This window comes from Lutra lutra, chromosome 11 (assembly GCF_902655055.1).
Source record: "Lutra lutra chromosome 11, mLutLut1.2, whole genome shotgun sequence".
NCBI classification, from domain to species: Eukaryota; Metazoa; Chordata; class Mammalia; order Carnivora; family Mustelidae; genus Lutra; species Lutra lutra.
In genome coordinates this window covers 41,064,169-41,084,172 of record NC_062288.1, presented here as the reverse complement: position 1 = coordinate 41,084,172, position 20,004 = coordinate 41,064,169, and positions in this window count along the sequence as shown.

The following is a 20,004-nucleotide window of genomic DNA, read 5'->3' as shown; positions in this document are numbered from 1 at the left end:
GGTTCCTCCTGGGAATATTTCCCTAATATAACACTTGCATATACATTTTGGTGTCAGGGTCTGCTTCTGAGGAACTCCGCCTTAGATACTCCTCTATTATTTAGAGGTAGATTAGGCAGAGATGGTTTAATTCCCACTTCTTTCAGCTGTATGTCCTTAAACAAATTTTTAAACCTCTCTGTATGTCATTTTCTTCCATACAGTCATTCAGTGAATATTTACTTAGTGTCTACTATGTTCCAGGCACTGTTCTAACATTAGGAGTTCAAGGGAACAAAACACAAAAACACTGATCCTGGCAGAGCTTAAATTCCAGAGTGAGGGGGACAAAACAATAAACAAAACCCAATAAAGAAGCAAGCCCACAAACAAAAAATTAATACAGTGTCTAAGATGTTGATAACTATTAGCGTAAAAATATCAAGGAGAATTAAGGGAACGGAATACTGTAGGGGTAGAAATGGCTATTGCAATTTCTTTTTATTTTTTATTTTTTAAATTTTATATTTTTTAATTAAATTTAATTTTTTCAATGTTCCAAGATTCATTGTTTATGTACCACACCCAGTGCTCCCTGCAATATGTGCCCTCCTTAATACCCACCACCAGACTCATGCAACCTCCCATCCCCTTCTCCCCTCCAAAATCCTCAGTTTGTTTCTGAGTCCACAGTATCTCATGGTTCATCTCCCCCTCTGATTTCCCCCAGTTCACTTTTCTTTTCCTTCTCCTAATGTCCTCCATGTTATTCCTTATGCTCCCCAAGTAAGTGAAACCATATGATCATTCACTCTCTCCACTTGACTTGTTTCACTCAGCATACTCTCTTCTAGTCCTGTCCATGTTGATATAAAAGTTGGGTATTCATCCTTTCTGATGGAGGCGTAATACTCCATTGTATATATGGACCACATCTTCCTTATCCATTTGTCTGTTGAAGGGCATCTTTGTTCTTTTCACAGTTTGGCAACTGTGACCATTGCTGCTATGAACATTGGGGTACAGATGGCCCTTCTTTTCACTACATCTGTATCTAGGGGTATCTAGGGGTAAATACCTAGTAGTACAATTCCAGGGTCATAGGGTAGCTCTATTTTTAATTTTTTAAGGAATCTCCACACTGTTCTCCAAAGTGGCTGCATCAACTTGCATTCCCACCAACAGTGTAAGAGGGTTCCCCTTTCTCTGCATCCTCTCCAACACTGTTGCAATTTCAAAAGGATGGTCTCTTTGGGAAGAGGTCACTAGAGCCTGTGCAATAAAGCAAGGACCTGGGAGGGAGAGGTGCTTGCTGTGTTTGAAGATGGGCCAAAAGGCACAGATGGTTGGAGTGGAGCGGGGAAACAAAAAGTAGTAGGAAATGAAGTTAGAGAAGGGAGAGCCAGAGCCTGGAGGATCTTGAAGGCCATTGTAAACATTTTGGCTTTCATTAGCAGAGAGAATAAGTACCACTAAGGGTTTTGAACAGAGCAGTGACAGTCTCACTTAGGATATTAAAAAGTCACTCTGGTTGTTGTGCTGTGAACAGCCTGGGGTTGTGTGGGGCTAGGGTGGACAGATATTGAAAGTATGATTTGCATTAAAGGGTCAGGAGGATTAAATGAGCTATCAAATGCAAAGGTTTAAATAATCTTATCTTTTATTGTTCTTTAATGTTACCTTCAATAAGAAATAGTGATCTTATTGGAAATATTCTTCCTAAGGTCACTGCAATGAAGATATGAACATTTATTCACCATTATCCAGAAAAAAAATTGCTAATTAACTTGGGGTCTGGCAAAGAGAAGGGGATCTCTCCTGATCCTTGGCTCAAGACTACATTCAGGAGAATGAATTAGTTTCTCTGATTTTGACATCAGATATTTGTTCTACTTTGATATCACTGGGAAGAAAAAGTAACTTAAAGTCTGGGTAAAAAAGGAAAGGTGAGATGTATTGCAGGCAAGTTTTATTTATTTCATAATTTCTGAGGGTGAGTTTAGTTTGAATAATTGAATAATTAAGTTAGATCCTGCTTAGAACAAGGACAGATGACCTTGAACAAGGGAGGATAGCGAACCCTTTACCTTTTAGGTTCTGTATTTCCTGTTGTGTTTTAACCGGTTGGGGACTCACTTTCCTTCTAAAACTTAGGCATGTGTTGGGTGAAGTGTTTCTGTGCTATAACATTTTAGCAACCGATTAAAACAGTTGCTGGTCTTCAAAGAACAGAGGCTGTCAATATTTGGCCAAGGATCAAAATGTGGAGTACAAACAAAAATGCTCTTGGAATTCAAAGAGGAACCATTGTTAACCTGACCAGACCTCAGACCCTAGGTCCATGGGGAGAAGTGTTTGAGTTAGACCTTGAAGGAAGGGGTGACATGGGATGTGTGGAGAGGGAGGGGTAGCTCTCTCCAAATTCTGGGAGGAACATGGGAAAAGATGGAGAGGTGGGGAGAGGGGAAACCTATGTAATGAATGACAAAATACCATGTTATGGCTATGAAAACTGGTTGGATAGATGACTGGAAACCAACTAAAGCTAGGAATGAGAGTGTTTATACAGATACTGCATTTGTTTTCACTGCTGGAATTTCTGAGTAAAGAAGCACCAATGAGCACTATTTGGCTTTAGATTTTAAGCTTCACTTAGTAGACAGAATGATCTGGGGGTTAGGTTCATTGAATTTTTATGGCAATAAACTCTCGATAAAACCTAAAAGAGGTGTATGAGATTGAAAATCAGTTTGAGAGGAAGTGTGACGGAAGGCAGTAGGTGAAGGGTGATATGACAACCTGAGTATTTGTAAAGCATATTCTTGTTTTTGCTTGTTCAGGACTTTTAAAAGACTTCCTCAGGTTTCCACTTATTTTGAAACCTAACATTTAAAATATAAAGTCCTTAGAGACAGGGAACAAAGTTTGGTAATTCTTTGTCACCATTGACATTCATGTGAATGATTTGCTTGAGACCGAATAGGAAATGAGTCCTTTTATACATCTTTTAGTTTAAAAAATTTTGTTTTCCAAAATTCTGTTCCTTTTTTCTCCTTTTTCCACTAAAGAATGGTTTCTGAAATATTTATGAGAGAGGCAAGTTATAATTAATGACAGTATACTCTATTACATCAATTTGTCACATTCCTAGTGACACAAAGTCCAATTAACATCCCTGAGGGGTTCATCAAGAAATAAATGCTATATTCTGCCATCTAATGACAAGACCAAAATATATTATCTCTCCATAATCTCTCTTGGAGCAAAAGCAAAACCCTATTATGCAATGAAAAATATATACCCTGTCAACTCTGTTTGCTTTATTCAGCACAGTATTTTCAGGACCTGGCATGTAGAAGGCGTTCAATAAATACTTGTTGAATGAGTGAAGAGAAGATTACATGAATTAATGGATAAGGGAATCAAAGGCTCTCCCCCAACTCTAGATTATTTCAAACATCAAGTTGTATTCATTGCCTTTCAACTACAGAGCTTTGCTTTTTTTTTTTTTTTTTTTTTTTTAAATGTCTCCCATTTCCAAGTTTTCTGGAATGCTAGACCTCTCTGGATGGAGTGCTACATTTTCAGTGCTTCTTGATGTAGCAGAAAACCTGACCCTTTTTCAGCTTTTCCAAAGCAGGAGGTTTGCCATCACCACAGGTGCAACTTATATTTGAAAAATTTGTAGACTTTTTCAGGGAGAATTCAACCAGTTCAAAATAATTATTAATATGACAGATGTGTGTCTAAAACATAGGAATTCTTGATCCTCTAAATATTTTAAATGCTTGAAGATACTCTAGGGTCTTTCTTTCCTCTTCCTTTTCTCCTCTTTTATTTCCCTCCTCCTCCCCTGACTCCCAGTTCTTTCTTCTTTGTATAATAAACTACCTTTTCTTGTCATTGGGTCTGGTAGCTTTAATTTTAGAACATGCATATTTCCCCCAAAGACACATGTCTGGATTGAAATTAGCATATTTCTTAGGAATGGGATTTTTTTCAAATATAGTCTCCTCTGTGTGGTAACATGATACCATATGCTATGCTGTTGGAATCTTGGGGATTTTATTTTCCCAAGTTAAGTGATCGACTCTTTGGCAGTAATTTCTTATCACATCATTTTCCACAACCAGGAAAACCATGATTCAGTAGCCTCTTGGATATGGTCTTGCTACGTAATAGAAATGGTGAGGAATAATTTGGTACTTTCTATAGCACTTGTTTTTCCACTTTGTCATTTTGCTCATTCTTTTCCTCGATGTCTCCCCACCCATGTCACCCCAATGTTGAAATGCCTGTCTGCCAGGTGGAGAAGAGAAACTTTACTGCTTGTGGAAGAGAGAGGCCAGGGAGTCCGAATGTAATTCCATCCACTTCCTAATTCCAGAGTGGTTTTTGTGCAGGAAGCTAGAGGGTACTCTGAAAAACCTGCTAGCCCCACCAGGCTTTATTCATAGAATTGATACAATTCAGTGAGTCATTGCAGGATGTTTGGGGGATATCAAATTTGTGGTGGCTTCCCTCCCATATTTTATAATCTGAGAATGGAGATTGACATGTTCAGAAATTTTATTTTTTTAAAGATTTTATTTATTTATTTGACAGACAGAGATCACAAGTAGGCAGAGAGGCAGGCAGAGAGAGAGGAGGAAGCAGGCTCCCTGCTGAGCAGAGAGCCCGAGGCGGGGCTTGATCCCAGGACCCTGGGATCATGACCTGAGCCGAAGGCAGAGGCTTTAACCCACTGAGCCACCCAGGTGCCCCATGTTCATAAATTTTATAACATAAGATAAAAAAGTCACTTTCAAGTGAGATAATAAAGATAATAGATGGAAAAAGTTCACCCTGAGGAATGAAGGAAGACCATATAGAAATTTAGGCATTTCCTTTTCAGATGCAGCTATCCTAGAGAAATAATTTACTAGAGCATTATTTGTGACAAATAATTGATCTCATTAATGTATTATTTTATCCACTGTTCTAGAAGAGCAGAGAGCAAGGCCCAAAGGGAGCAGTTCTAAAACCAAAGTTGGGGGGGGGCACCTGGGTGGTTCATTTGGTTGAGGGTCTGACTCTTGATTTCAGCACAGATCATGATCTCAGGGCCTTGAACGCCACATAGGGCTCCTTGTTCAGTAGGGAGTCTGCTTGTCACTTTCCCTTTGCCCCTCCGTTTAGCTAGTGCACAAGTGTGTGCTCTCTCTCTCTCAGATAAATAAGTAAAATCCTAAAAAAAATAAATAAAAAATAAGAGAAGGGAAGAGTGTTTCTAGAGGTGCTGACAAGGGAGCAGGTGAATCAGGATCTAGGGTGGAACCTAGGAGGAAGGATCTGAGTAGGTCAAGGGTGTCATGTGGGATGAAGTTAGGAGAAGGGGAGGCTGGAGATGGAAGGAAGTGGTGAGAAGCAAGATGTGAAAGGAATCGGTGGCACATCCTGTTCTGCTGAGGTCATCATTTCTACACGAGCAGTGTGTCTAGGAGGTGGGAAGCAGCTATGTATAGAGCTGCTCCCCCAGGAAGACAGAATATGAATGTACTTTTTACCTCTTTAAGTGCTCCCCTGAAATTAGTTAGGCTGCCCCCTCATCCCTCCTAGAGGAGGCAGACCGATAAGCAGTAACAGGGATGTTCTCAGGGCATCCAAGTGTTGTTTCTTGAGTCACATGATGCTCTCCGTGACTTGGGAGTCCTGTTTTAGTGTTTTGATAATCCCTCGAGTTTTAAATTAATTAGTGATTTTGGAATGGCTATGAAAACATTTTCTTATAGATAATACACTACCTGCTTTTTAATGTAAAGTCTGTAAAATTTAAGTGGGTATGGCAAATTGACCGTGTCCTAGAGGGAACCCTTTTTGCTCCTTTTGAGACAGAGTACCAAGTTGGTCTGATTCTGTAGCATTCTTTATGAAACCTTACAATAAAACAAGAATTTTCCCATTTTTGTGTTTTGGGTTTCTCTCTTTCTCTATTGTGCATATATTTACTGTAAACACATCTAAACATTTTGGTTTTTCTGTTATTTCTTGTGGAGTGTGATTTTTCCCTACTACTTTATTCACCAATTGCAAAGATGTGTTAAAATGTAAAGTTTCCTCCTATGTCTAAAAACCTTAATTTGGGGCCTATTTCTATTAATATAGATTTGAAGAGAATATGAACATGTAGATAATATTTTGGAATGTAATACATTGCGCCCTGGGAAGTCATTTAAACCTAAATTTAGACCAACATTCTGAGAATCTGAGAAGCGTGGAGGAGATGGAATCACCATGGGAAAGAGAGAGAATCCTTTTTTCTTGTTCAAAAGGCATGTGGGTTGATGTATTTTTATCTTTTTTCTTTTTTTGTCTATGACAGTGTTGGCTTGGTGGATTGGTGAATGTTAATGAAACACATGTATTTCTATGTGTTAGTAAAAATATGGACAGTAGACTCATTTTGTGAAGTTAAGGTCATAAATAAATGTAGATTCATCAGAGTAAGATCTAGATACTGCTTTAGAACACACTTTCCCTGCTTAATTTAACTTCTGGGGATCACCATTACTGCTAGTATTTCATGTGTATCTCTACATACATGCAAGGCAGTGTTATGTGCTATATGGAAGGCTTTTGCCATTCTTTCTGTACACTTGTGCTCTTCTTATATTTCATGAATTCTAACTCCCATGAGCCTCCACTTCCCACTATAGAAAGAGAAATCTTTCTCTCTTCCTCCATTTCACTGGAGTACAGGGATTTGACCATTGAACTTAGGTTCTCCCCATCAGAAGGTAGTGATGAAAGAAAAAGTGCCAAAGAAAATTCATTCTGCTTGTGTGTCAGTAGATATTGCCGCCTCTGCCTATCCCAGGGCTTTCAGTGCCCAGTGTGGTGCTGGCTTTGCCCTTCCTGCTTAATGGGAGTGGATGGAGTGACTTCACATTCAAGGGGCTGCATGTTGTAGTGATTAAAAGTATTAGACCCTGGGGGTACCTGGGTGGCCCAGTTGGTTAAGCGTCTGTCTTTGGCTCAGGTCATGATCCCAGGATCCTGGGATCAAGTCCCATGTCAGGCTCCCTGCCCAGTGGGGGATTCTGCTTCTCAGCCTATACGCTGGCTCATGTTCTCACTCACTTGCTCTCTCTCAAATAAAATCTTAAAAAAAAAAAAAAAAGTGTTAGACTTTGGAACCAAATGACTACACGGGATTGAATCCCCTATGGCCACTTGGCAGCTTTGTTGATCTTGGGCCACCTAACTGCTCCTCGATCCAATTTTGTCCTCTGTAAATTGGGAATAAGAGTCACTACTACCTTGAATTATGAAGATTGACTCAGTTAATATTTGTAACATGCTTAGAATGGTGTCTGAATCCTAGTAAACTCTAGTAATGGGGTAAAATTTCTCCAGAAAATCAATTTCAAATGAATCAGTGAGAGAAAATAAGATGGAGTTGTGTTTACACCCATGAGACTTGCCTATTTAAGTTAATACCTATAGTTCCTAACCTTTGTTCCAAGCACAAGCAAGGGTGTGGCAGGATGTTTTAAATTTTTGAGGGAAATGCTGTGATACATGACATCTGTTAGGCAACATGACCACTACTAGCTAAGAGTAGTTCACAGTTTCATTAGTTTGGGCTATATTCTTTGAAAATGTAATATATTTGCCAAGCTGGATATTTGGCAGTGGTAAAAGGCAAGTACCATGTGAAAAAGGAAATGAGACTGTCATTTCCTAACCTGATTCCAAGATTTGAGAGCTTGCACGGTGCCCTATAGATGCATATTTCCCATTAGTAAATGGTTTGTCTATTCAAGAATAAAGTAAAATTAATTTTTCTTTCAATATATATATATTTTTCCAAACAGCTACTAATTTGTTAGGGCCTAAATATTTACTAAATTGTTTAAACTTAACTACTTAATCCACAGAACTCTTGGGTATTTCTTTTGGTCTAAAGACATTTTAAAGTTACTCTGCCAACCAGGATGCTGTACACCAAGAAAGTCAGGGACCTTGAGTAGAGCCTCTTTTTTTTTTTTTTTTTTTTTTCAGCAACAAGCAGAATTCTCAGACTGGTACAGTGGTTTGTGGAGTATGGAGAATATTAGGGCCAAGTGGAAATTATTAGAGTTTCCCCTTCCTCCAGAAATAGAAACCTAAAGGAATAGCACATCTCTGTGGAGAACTGAGAAACTATTGTTGCCTTAAAGACTTGAAAGATGGAGGAACAGTGGTACTCAGAATATCTTCGGTTATCTCACTTGTCTGGCCAAAACAGGAGGCTGATGGGTCATGAAGAATTATAGCTTGAGTTTGGAGAGAATTTGTGTCTACTTCTATGGAGTTCTCTGAACGTTATTACTTCAAGATTACATTAAATCAGATTTCCAACTAGAAGGCTTGTAGCCAATACCAGTAGCGAAAATTTAGGAAAAGATGCATGTAATGCTTGGCTTGTGGTTACAAATTCTCCCAGGATCACTTTGAGACAGGATTTTTTCCCTGTTGTGCTGGATTGGTTGTTGTCAGTTTGGCACCAATGTCACCAGTCCCTTCTAACTTCTGAATTCAAGTTTACCGATGAGAAAAACGTGGAAAAGTTTTGGATGAGGGGATGAGTGGAACTGATTATTCCTTAAAAGTTGTAAGGTGATGAGATGCCACAGCTCGGTCAGTGCAGTTGGTTTCTGCAGATATCACAGCTAACACAGAGCACTGCACAAGTCTTGGGGGATGCCACAGACATCATTCTGAACCCCAACACCACAGTGGCTATGGACTTCACGATCTCTCCACAGTTGGCAAGTCCTTCTGGGTCTGGTCACATGAAGTTCCTTAGACTCCCCCTGCCCTCATCTTTGGCTTTTCTTCCATGCCAGTACTTTGCACTCAAGCTATTAGTGACTCTCACATCCTCCAAATTCCCCTTTCCAGAACTTCATTTTTCCTAGCATCTCCATGTAAGCCATGATTCCTATTTTAAAACTGCTACACCCCTTATCATGGTTCTGCTTCACTGACAAACAATTTCATAGGAATCTGGAATTGGTTCTTGGCTCTGAGTAGATGTAAAGGCATTAATAGCTTCACTGTCAGTGATAAATGGGGTCTGGTAGTCCATAACCTAGTGCGGCCAGATAGGTACTTAAGTGATCAACCTCTGTTCACCTGGAGCCAACTCTTGACAGAAGATAAGGAAGGGTGACAGGTAGTTGCTGCAACAGAGAATTCTAGTAGGAACAAAGAGTGTAAGATTGATGAGTGAATTTGTTGCTTCCAAGTATGCTGAAGAACTTAGACAAAGAAAATGATGAGATTGGTGCCTTATATTACAGGTTAAGTCTTGGATAGAGAAAAAAAGCTTTCTTGACTGCCTTGAAAGAAATCTTTCTCGTGTACCACATGGTCTAGATCCTGCAGATGGCTGAATCACAACATGAACGGAGTTCATAGCCTCATAAGATACTGCATTTTAAGTTGGCACATTAACTGGGAAAGAGTGGAACCTGGAAGATTGAGATGAGGACATCTGGGCTTATTTCAAATTCTTCTGCGCCTCTCTTCCTGGGAGAAATATCCTTTTTCTCTTGTCCGAGGAAGTTACCCTTCCCTTACTTGAAGAATCCATAAAGAATTCTTAGGTCTTCTAGAGAAATGCAGATTGTACTCAACTCACCTTCCCTATCTCTGAGTTTGTAAACCTGTAACAGAATTTGAATATAAACTGGTTCCAAGGAGGCAGGTTCAAAAGATGATCCAAGAGGAGCACCATAAATATCAAGTTGCAAGATTTTGAAAATTTGTATTGGCCGAAACATAAATAATATGTATGGAAATGAATCCTAACTTTGGTAGGCCAATGTGGAAAGAATACTAGGTTGGTCTAGCCTGAATGTATTGACGTGCATGTACCAACTAGAAACTCTGGTGTCAGTGTATTAACTTCAGCAGCACGTGTGGCCTTAAAAACCTGCTTGGCTGTTTGACTGAAAGGTAGATCCAACAGTTTCACCCATTAAATGAAGATTAGATGCCAGAATGTCCTCTGTGGACTGTAGGGAAAGGCATGCAAAAGCTTTGGGGGATAGGAATTCTTGTGTACACACTGCTCAGATACCCCTTAACTATGACTCCTTTGCCATACACCAAGGCTTTGAAAATATGTCCACGTGGGGAAAACCAGATCCTTCAAGGGCTTTGTTTTTTTTTTTTTTAATATTTTATTTATTTTGACAGACAGAGATCACAAGCAGGCAGAGAGGCAGGAAGAGAGAGAGAGGTGGAAGCAGGCTCCCTGCTGAGCAGAGAGCCCGATGTGGGGCTCGATCCCAGGACCCTGGGACCATGACCCGAGCCGAAGGCAGAGGCTTTAACCCACTGAGCCACCCAGGCGCCCCCTTTCAAGGGCTTTGTAGTAGCTGTTCTCTACCACGGTGGCTCTTCAGTAGTGGCTATTGGAGCTTGGGTAATTAATGACATTTTGGTTCTCACATGGGTCCAGTGAGTCCATAAACCTACCTCTTGGTTAATTTCCCAGGTTCAGAAGCCAGAGCTGGAATAGAAATATTCAGCAATTAGCAGAATACCCATAGTGGTTTATTGACCAATGGGGTGAGAGCTAACATTGTAGGAAAGGATAAGCAGAAGTCCCTAGAACCCATACCACAATAGTAAAGTAACTTCACATTTTTGAGAGGATCACAGACATGAGTGCCCTCATCGATAACTTGCAGCTGACCAAGCAATTATTCTACCACATTGCCATTCGATTCACCTATCGGCCTAGCAGAGGACTAGTGGATTTTAAGAATGTGAGTAGATTATTATACACTTAATTAGATAATGATGCTCATCGAAGCTGCTGCTTCAGCTGTGGTTTCTTTACTTGGAAAAAACCAATGCAACACTTCTCTTTCTTGCTAGCGTGCTAATAGACAAACTATATTATATTATAGCAGGGCTAATTGGTTTGGATTACCTGAGAACAATAGGGTTGCCATTAATGACTGAAGGCAGAGGGGAAAGGACAGAGAATGGGTGTAACCAAGCATCCTATGGTGTGCCTTGAAGTCCTCCCATGCACAGTGGTAAATGGTGATGGCTGGCTGGCATAGCTTCATTCAGGCAGGACTCAGATCCCTCGGGGATGGTTTGGTGACCTCTCCTCAGATGAAGACAACAGCAAGCTGTGTTACTGGCTTAGGAACAAAAATGTGCAATGTACATTGTAAAAGAAAAATTGTAAGTATCACCTATAGCTTTGGGACTCAAAGAAAAAAATGGACTGATGTGTAAAGTATATGTGTTTAAGGATACATGCTTTCCTCTGGTGCCCTGTAATTTTATAGAGAGTTATGGTGATGGAAATTTTTGTAATCCACAGTTTATATCTTATTTGCTGTGAGACTGTAAAGGAGGAATAAACTTATCCCAGAGATCCTGACTTAGAGCTGGATTGCTTGAAAGTTTCTATACAAGGAGGAGGAATATATGAGACAGTTGAGACACCAAAGGAATGGACTGTGATCGATATTTTCCATTCTTTTTGCCTTCTCTGTCTTTTTTTCTTTACATCCTTTTTAAGTTTAGGGTCATTGCAACTCAATGAGCAGGCCTCTCCTTGTGGAAAACAGAAACTCATTTCTCCCACTTCACCGTAGCCTGGTAAGATAGGTGACTCAGGGGCGGCCAGTGGGGTGCACTCTTGCTGGTCTTTGAAGCTAGCTGTGCTAGAAGAGATCCGACAATATCCTTTCTGGTTTGGATGACAGGAGATATACCCGGTTTCTCAGAGGTAGCAGTGACAGAGTCTCCAATGACCGCTTCCCGTGCCCAGCGAGCGATTCTGATGTTGTGAGTGCAAGCAAGGTGCTGCAGAGCAGTGGGAATGGCCGTGGGGCCCTGGGTTGCTCTCTAGTCTAACACGGGGCCCTGCCTCTAGAGGGCCTCTGTGGTGGTTGTTCTGGTTTTCTTATAGTTCATGTAGTCACTTAAAAACATCAAACTATTTTTTTCTTTTCTGCTTCAACTAGCTGGAGTTGGCTTCTGTTTTTTTTCTTTTTTTTTTTTTTGCCTTTAAAAAAAAATTTTTTTTAACAACTAAGAATCTTATAATACAGTGACTTTTCATGGATTGTCTTTGTTTTACAGGTAACTTAGATAACTTGCTCCAGATCACTATGCTTGTTAATAAGACGGAGGTGTGTGCTTGTATTTAGTTTTTTATAATTCATATTTATTTTCACTTCTGATTATATAAATATTATATACAAAACCAGGATTTCTTTCCCTATGTTTTATTTGCATCTTTTTTTTTTTTCTTAGACAAAATTACAACATAACTGTGAAGTTGAACACATTTGGGAGATAGCTGCCTTTGTATAGCAGGAGGCAATAGGGAAATGTTAAAAATAACATAAAGTCTAATGGAGTGACAAAACAAGGCCACAAATGTGCTTGCTCTAAGTCAGACGCTGACAACTTCATTCACAGTCAGTTGCTTTGGGTATAGACATGATTTCAAAATTTAGAATTCTGCTTTGTGGTGTCAGTTATGATAGTAGCCATTTAAAGAGGCATAATGATAGTCCTGAATATATCCTCAGAAGGGAAGATAACTTTAAATCAATAAAATTGTTTCTGTATTACTTCATTAACATTTATGTTCACAGATCCAATATTGTGATGAATATTTCACATGCATAAATACAATGTGACTTATTGGACAGAGAGATACATTTCTTTTTTTTTTTAAGATTTTATTTTATTTATTTGACAGAGAGAGATAGAATCACAAGCAGGCAGAGCAGCAGGCAGAGAGAGAGGGAGAAGCAGGCTCCCCGCTGAGCAGAGAGCCCAATGTGGGGCTCGATCCCAGGACCCTGGGATCATGACCTGAGCCGAAGGTAGGGGCTTAACCCACTGAGCCACCCAGGCACCCCTGAGAGATACATTTCTGATGAGGGTTAAAGAGAATTAGAATGTTCTTTTTAAAAACCAGGTATAGCAGAATTATTATTTACCCAAACAACCTTTCTTAGGTCAAGCGATCAAACTTTCAAGTCGTATGGAAAAAAATACTATGTTTGTTATAAAAGACCTCTTCCTAACACATTCTAGCATTGTTGTTTGTCTGTCCTATATTGATAGTGCTTGAGAATAAAACTCTGAAGATAATTTATCTTATTTACCATTGAAATGCACTTTTAAAATTCATGAGATGACTCTGAAGACCAAATATACTTCAGATCCATCATTCTTTTTGTCATCTTCTGTACACAAGGCACTAAGTCAACCACCACTGAGTGAATCAGGCAGCAGGCATATGACTCTCTGCCCCTCATTGAGCCAAAACAGGCTGATACTTCTAGTCATACTCTAGCACGGAAGTGCACTATCTCGGCCCAAGTCTGTAAAATGGGTTTAGCTTTTTATTTCTTTTCTTTTCTTTTTTTAAGATTTATTTATTTATTTATCAGAGAGAAAGCGTATGCAAGCACAAGCAAGGGGAGAGGCAGGCAGGGCGAGAAGCAGGCTCCCTGCCTAGTAGAGATCCCATTGCCAAACCCTATGGGTTATGACCCTGGGATCATGACCCGAGCAGGAGGCAGATGCTTAACTGATGTCCAGGTGTCCCTTAGCTTTTATTTCTGACATACACTTGGTGGAAGAAATTTAGCAATGCATTAGGATCCATTCGAAAGCCGGCACCAGTCACATGTTCTGGTTTTTGTTTTGATAGAATATGCCCTGACCTGAACATGAGCCACTAACTGAAGCATCCTTCAGTCCCATGAACCAGCACAGCCATGGATGTAATCCTTTATGGAAGCCGAATGAAAGGAATGGTTTTCTTCTTTTAGAACTTCAGTGATGATCCCTGGGTATATGACTCCTAGGCTTGTATTTCTATCTTTGGTCTCTCTCCTGAGGTTCTTATACACACTTCCAACAGGTAGAGTAGAAGTCTCTTTGTTGAGCTGTGTCTTCCTTCTTCAGGAAGTATAATAGTCGTTGGAGGGAGTGGAGGTCTGGGGTCTGCTGAGAGGGGTAGGTGGCAATAGGAGGAAAGGTTTACTGCTTTATCTTTCATAACTATTAACTTCATCTCTTCTGTAACACAATTCAGATACTCAGTAAGCACTTACATGTTAGAAGAGGATAAATGTTCTGGTGACAAATATGGACCGAAGGCATTCCCTTGTTAAAAACAAACTTGGGCATGAGAGAGGTCAGTTCCATGGCTGTGGTTTGAAGGTCTTCAGTGCTCCACTGTGAGGGGGCATGTGACAGAGGATGGGAAGTTTCAAAAAGCTTTGAGAGACAGAGTGCTATTGCACCATGATAAATGATTGTTACCAAATGGAGGAAATGTGGGCACATCAGCTGTTTATTCTGTTCCCTCCCTTCCCATTCTTGTCAGGTGCTGTAGGATCCTATGTATTTGCATTGCTCACCACGGAAATGCTTTCTGGAATAGGATGGTGCTGCTGTGAAGGGAAGAGCACAGTGTCCTCACCACACAGTGTTCCTCTCGTAAGTAAAGCTCTTGGTTGATCTTAATGGGTCAGATCTCTTAAAGCAGAAGGAGCTTTAACTCTTAAAGGCACAGGGAGGGGGCCAATCATCAAATACCCTCAAGATTTTTCAGCTACCATGACCAAAATGAGTGTAAATGATGCCCTTTTTGAATAATAAGAATTTAAGTCTGGCATCTCTTATAAAATGTATTTATTAACCATGAGAACATCTTATTACACGGCTGCTGCATGCTATGCTATTTTTGTCAGGTGCCCATGGTTAGGTGTTTGCAGATGGTTGTCTCCAGGAAACCACTGAAAGTTAATCCCAAAAAATCCAGTCTCCTTGGCTTCACAGCCAAATTTGCAGGAAATTTAAAGCATAATACACATTTTGGAATGGCTGTGCTGTATTTCAGAAGGTCAGAAAGCCAAGATGTTCATTGAAATAGCTTTGTTGTTCATATACTGTATATGGAAACTGTTAGGCATAATACATTGAGTAGCCAAAGAACTCCGTTTTCTCCCAATAATTTGAAACCAAAGAGTTAAGAACACAGAATGCACCTAGAGGGAAGAAAGAATGGTACTTTGTTGCTACTGAATTCACAAATCTGTTAGGGAACTTCAGTTTAGTCCTTAGGTTTAATATGTCCTGTTTATCAAGAGTGAAACTTTTCTCTGTTTCTACAGTAGAAAAATGACACCAATTTAGCTCTGTACTTTGCCAACCCCCGCCTGTCACATTTTTTTGAATTATCACAGTTGTCCATCAATTGTGTCATGGTGGAGTAGAAGATTGGGCCGTGGGTTGCGTCCTGTTAAGGATATATACAGCTTTCCATAAAACATTCGTAAGGATGTTGCTCTCATTCTTTTCTGTAGGATAACTTTTTTTGTTTGCTTTATTTTTGTGGTTCTTTAACTTTTAGAGCAACGTGAACAGTTTGCTAGTCACGAAGACCTTCACGAAGACCTTTTAGAACGTTCTTACTTTCAGAGACTTCACAATCTTGGAATGAGGCTCTGTTCCTCCCACAGTTCAGCCTGTATTCCTTAAACCGAGCTAATTGTCTGAGGTCACAGGACTCTATTGATGGTTTTGCATGTCCAAATAGTTATTGTGAATTCTGCCCAGAGTAATGGATCAAAATAGGCAGTTAATTCCAGGTTTGAGAAGTTAATGTAATCTGCAATTTTAATGGTGCAAGGAAATTTAAAGGTCTCTTAGTTCAACACATTTATTTTGCAGATGAGAAAACAAAGGTCCAGGGAGGCTTTACGTTTTGCCAAGGGTCATGTAGCCTGTTAATGGCAGAGCTGGTGTCAGAGAAAAGATTTTTACCTCGTAATTCAAAGCTCTTTCTTTTAAATTACGAAATGTTAAGCCACAGTGAAAAGCCCAGAGAATAACCTGACCCACACTTATGTATCCACCACCCACTTTTGTCAGATCTTACCCTTTTTGTTAGACTTCCTTTATTTTTTTTGAAGAAACAGCCAGATTCAATAAAGCCCCTTGTATAATTTATACTATAATATTTCTCATACTGACTTCTAAATTTGCTATTGTTATGTGAAGATGCATAGATACTACTCTGTATAATATATGGTTGTTTGACATGGGTTAGAACAGTAAGTAGAATCTTTTATATTCTTCTGAAGCTTTTTATTGCCTACTATTGTTTTTGAGATTTTCTTTTTTTATTAATTTTTAATTTTTTTTATAAACATATAATGTATTTTTATCCCCAGGTGTACAGGTCTGTGAATCGCCAGGTTTACACATTTCACAGCACTGTTTTTGAGATTTTCTTAATGCTCAAGTACATAGCTGTGGTTTATTCATACTGTAAATATATTACAACGTTTTCCTGTTGAGGGATATTTAGATTTTTTAAAAAAGGGCTATCATAAGCCATGCTTTAGTAATAAATATTTTTGGTATGTGTCTTCTCGTGCACAAATGCATAGATTTGTTGACTCTCTATTTAGAAGTTGTAATGTTTCAACATTACGCAGTATTGTCAAATGACTCTCCACAGCACTGTACAGCAGTGTTACGTAATTCTAACAGCAGTGTTACGTAATGCTAATCTGATGGCTAGATCATGGTTCTTCACTGGGGTTTCTTTCATCTGTATTTCCCATATTAACTGTAAAGTTGATTATCTCTCTCTCTCTCTGTATATAGATAGATATAGATGTAGATGTAGATATAGATATTTATCCATTGGCTATTGCTGAAACAATATTGGGCAACCAACCAAGCCAGAACTCAGAGGCAGTCATTTATTTCTGTGGGTCTGCAGGCCACCTGGTACGGCTCTGCTTCAGGACTAGGTCTGTGGCTCCACATCTGTTCCATGTGTCTCTTATCCTCCTTGGGACAGTGAGCCAGCTAGTGATTCTCTCCTTGCACCAAAGTCGGGAGCACTGGAGTGCAAAATCCATTACTCAAAGCATTTCAGGTTTTGCTTGGGACACTCTGCTTATATCCCTTTGACCAAAGCAAAGCCCTAAGCTGAATCTGACATCCAAAACAAGTGGGGAATACTTCCTTGTGAGACTATGGCATAGGCACCTAACTACTGCAGGGGAGGGAAGAATTGTCACCAACACATTTATTGGTCATTTGGTTTCATCTTCTGTGAATTGCTGGTTCATAATCTTTGCTCATTTTGTCTGGGTTGCTTATTACATTTTTACTTATTGCTTTGTAGATATTCTTTATATATTCTTATTGATTTGTAGATATTTATATATTATCAATTACAAGATTATGAAAATCACTATGTGGCTTATCTCTTTGTTTATGATATTTTTCTTGTAAAGAAGTTTAAAGTTTCACTGCAGCCTAAATACTTACAATCTTTTCCTTTATGGTTTGGGTTCATGGTGTTTTGTTCTAGAAAATTATCTCTATTTTTAGGTCATTAATATATTCTCCAGTGTTATCTTCTAAAATTTTGAAGTTTAATTTTTATACCTAGGTCTATGATTTGTTCAGAACTTTAAAATTTTTTCTAATACTTATTCTTATAAATTTTCTTACATATTTACATAAATATTCATGCCATTTATGAATAATAAAATTTGATCTCTTTCTTTCTAATTCTTTTAAAGATTTTATTTTATTTATTTGACAGAGACACAGTGAGAGAGGGAACACAAGTAGGGGGAATGGGAGAGGGAGAAGCAGCTTCCCACTGAGCTGGGAGCCCCCGTGCAGGGCTCGATCCCAGGACTCTGGGATCATGACCTGAACTGAAGGCAGATGCTTAACTGACTAAGCCACCCAGGCGCCCCTCTTTCTTTCTAATTCTTAAATATTTTATTTCTTATGATACTAAACCAGAAAAATGTTGAAAAGAGATTGTGCAGCAAGTATCATTTTCCCTCTCTGATGTTAAAGAAAATTTTTTTTTACTTTTTAAAAAGTTTTTATTTAAATTCCAATTAACGTACAGTGTAATATTAGTTTCAGGTGTACGATATAGTGATTCAGCACTTCCACACAACACCTGGTGCTCATCACAACAAGTGTACTCCTTAATCTCCATCACCCATTTATCCCATCCCTACTTCCTTCCCCTCTGGTAACCATCAATTTGTTCGTTAGGTTAAGAATCTGTTTCTTGGTTTTCCTCTTTTTTCCCCCCTTTGCTCCTCTGTTGTTTCTTAAATTCCACATATGAAGCAAATCATGTGGTATTTGTGTTTCTCTAACTTTCTTCCATTGGTATTATACAGTCTAGCTCCATCTATGTTGTTGCAATGGCAAGATTTCATTCCTTGTTGTGGCTGAAAAATATTCTATTGAATACATATATCACATCTTTATCCATTCATCTACTGATGGACATTGGGCAGCTTCCATAATTTGGCTGTTGTAGATAATGCTGTTATAAACCTAGTGGTGCATGTATCCCTTTGAATTAATACTTTTGTATTCTTTGAGTAAAAACCTAGTATGCAATTGCTGGATCATGGGTTAGTTCTATTTTTAACTTTTTGAGGAATCTTTATACCATTTCCCAGAGAGGTACAGAGCTGCACCAGTTTGCATTCCCACTAACAGTGTACAAGGGTTCTTCTTTCTCCATATCTTCACTGACACCTGTTGTTTCTTGTGTTGTTGATTTTAGCCATTCTGACAGGTATGAGATGATGTCTCATTATAGTTCTGATGTGCATTTCCATGATGATCAGTGATGATGAACATATTTTCATGTGTTTGTTGGCCATTGTATGTCTTCTTTGGAGAAATGTTCATTCATGTCTTCTGCCCATTTTTTATTTGGATTATTTGTTTTTAGAGTGTTGAGTTTCATAAGTTCTTTATATATTTTGGATACTAACCCCTTATCAGATATGTCATTTGTGACTATCTTCTCCCATTCAGTAGGTTGCCCTTTAGTTTTGTTGGTTGTTTCCTTCATTGTGCAGAAGCTTTTTATTTTGATGAAGTCCCAGTAGTTTGTTTATTTGTTTATTTTTAGTCACCAAAGAAGCTCAAAAGCAAATTTGAACTCTTATTTTATTATTTGCATGGGGTATCCACATTACCCACAGACTGTGTTTATGGGTTCATTGGTTTTATTTCAGAAACTAAAGTAACAGTACCCCAGGGTGAGGAAGGAGGGAAGACTGAGGATTTAAACAATAAAGCATGGCTTTAATAGGAAAAGTATATACATTTTAGTGTAGATGACAAGGAATTCGAAATTTTATTGAAATAAATCTTAGAGAGTTTATCTCATTCAGTATAAAACTGGTAACCATAATAAATTCCACTCACAAATGGAAAAGTGAGTACAAAAAAAATGAAGAAATAAAATTCAATGAACCTGTTAAAACAGAGGTTTTTTTCTGACATAATAAAATTTCAATATTTTTGAGAATTAAATTGCTTTGTCCCTTAAAGAGAAAACTCAATTTCAGACATTACAAATGAGACTCTATTCTCCTCTCTACATTCTGGTACAGCTGTTTGTAGGTCACTCAGTAACATTTGCTCCTGCTGTTTGCTGTTCTCTCCACTTGCTCATGAGCTGTAGTTTCCGACTGATGTAAGAGCAGGAAAATGTCTATAGATATTATTATAAATGTGTATAATCTTGAAAGATGAAATACAGTCTATGCTTAGAATTCTCTAGTTTTGGGGGGACAAATGGGCACACAATAATGAAACATGGCCTAGATATTCCCCACATCAAAGGTTATGCAAGAGATTGTTGAATAGAATTAGAATTTCTGGCATTACAATGAGCTCAGGGTGAGGGGTGCAATAGAGTCTCTTCAAAATACTGTTGAGCACTTCTCTTTAACAAAATTATTCAGGTACTAAAAGGTTAAACATTTAAATTTGGTTTTACAGTAATATTGGTGATTCTCTGTTCTTCAGCAGTCCTATTTCTGCCCTGATTACCATTGGGAGTTGATGAGTTGACATGTGGAAACTGAATTCACGTATTTGGAGGTCAGCTGTCCACATTAAGTTCTGCTTCTTCCC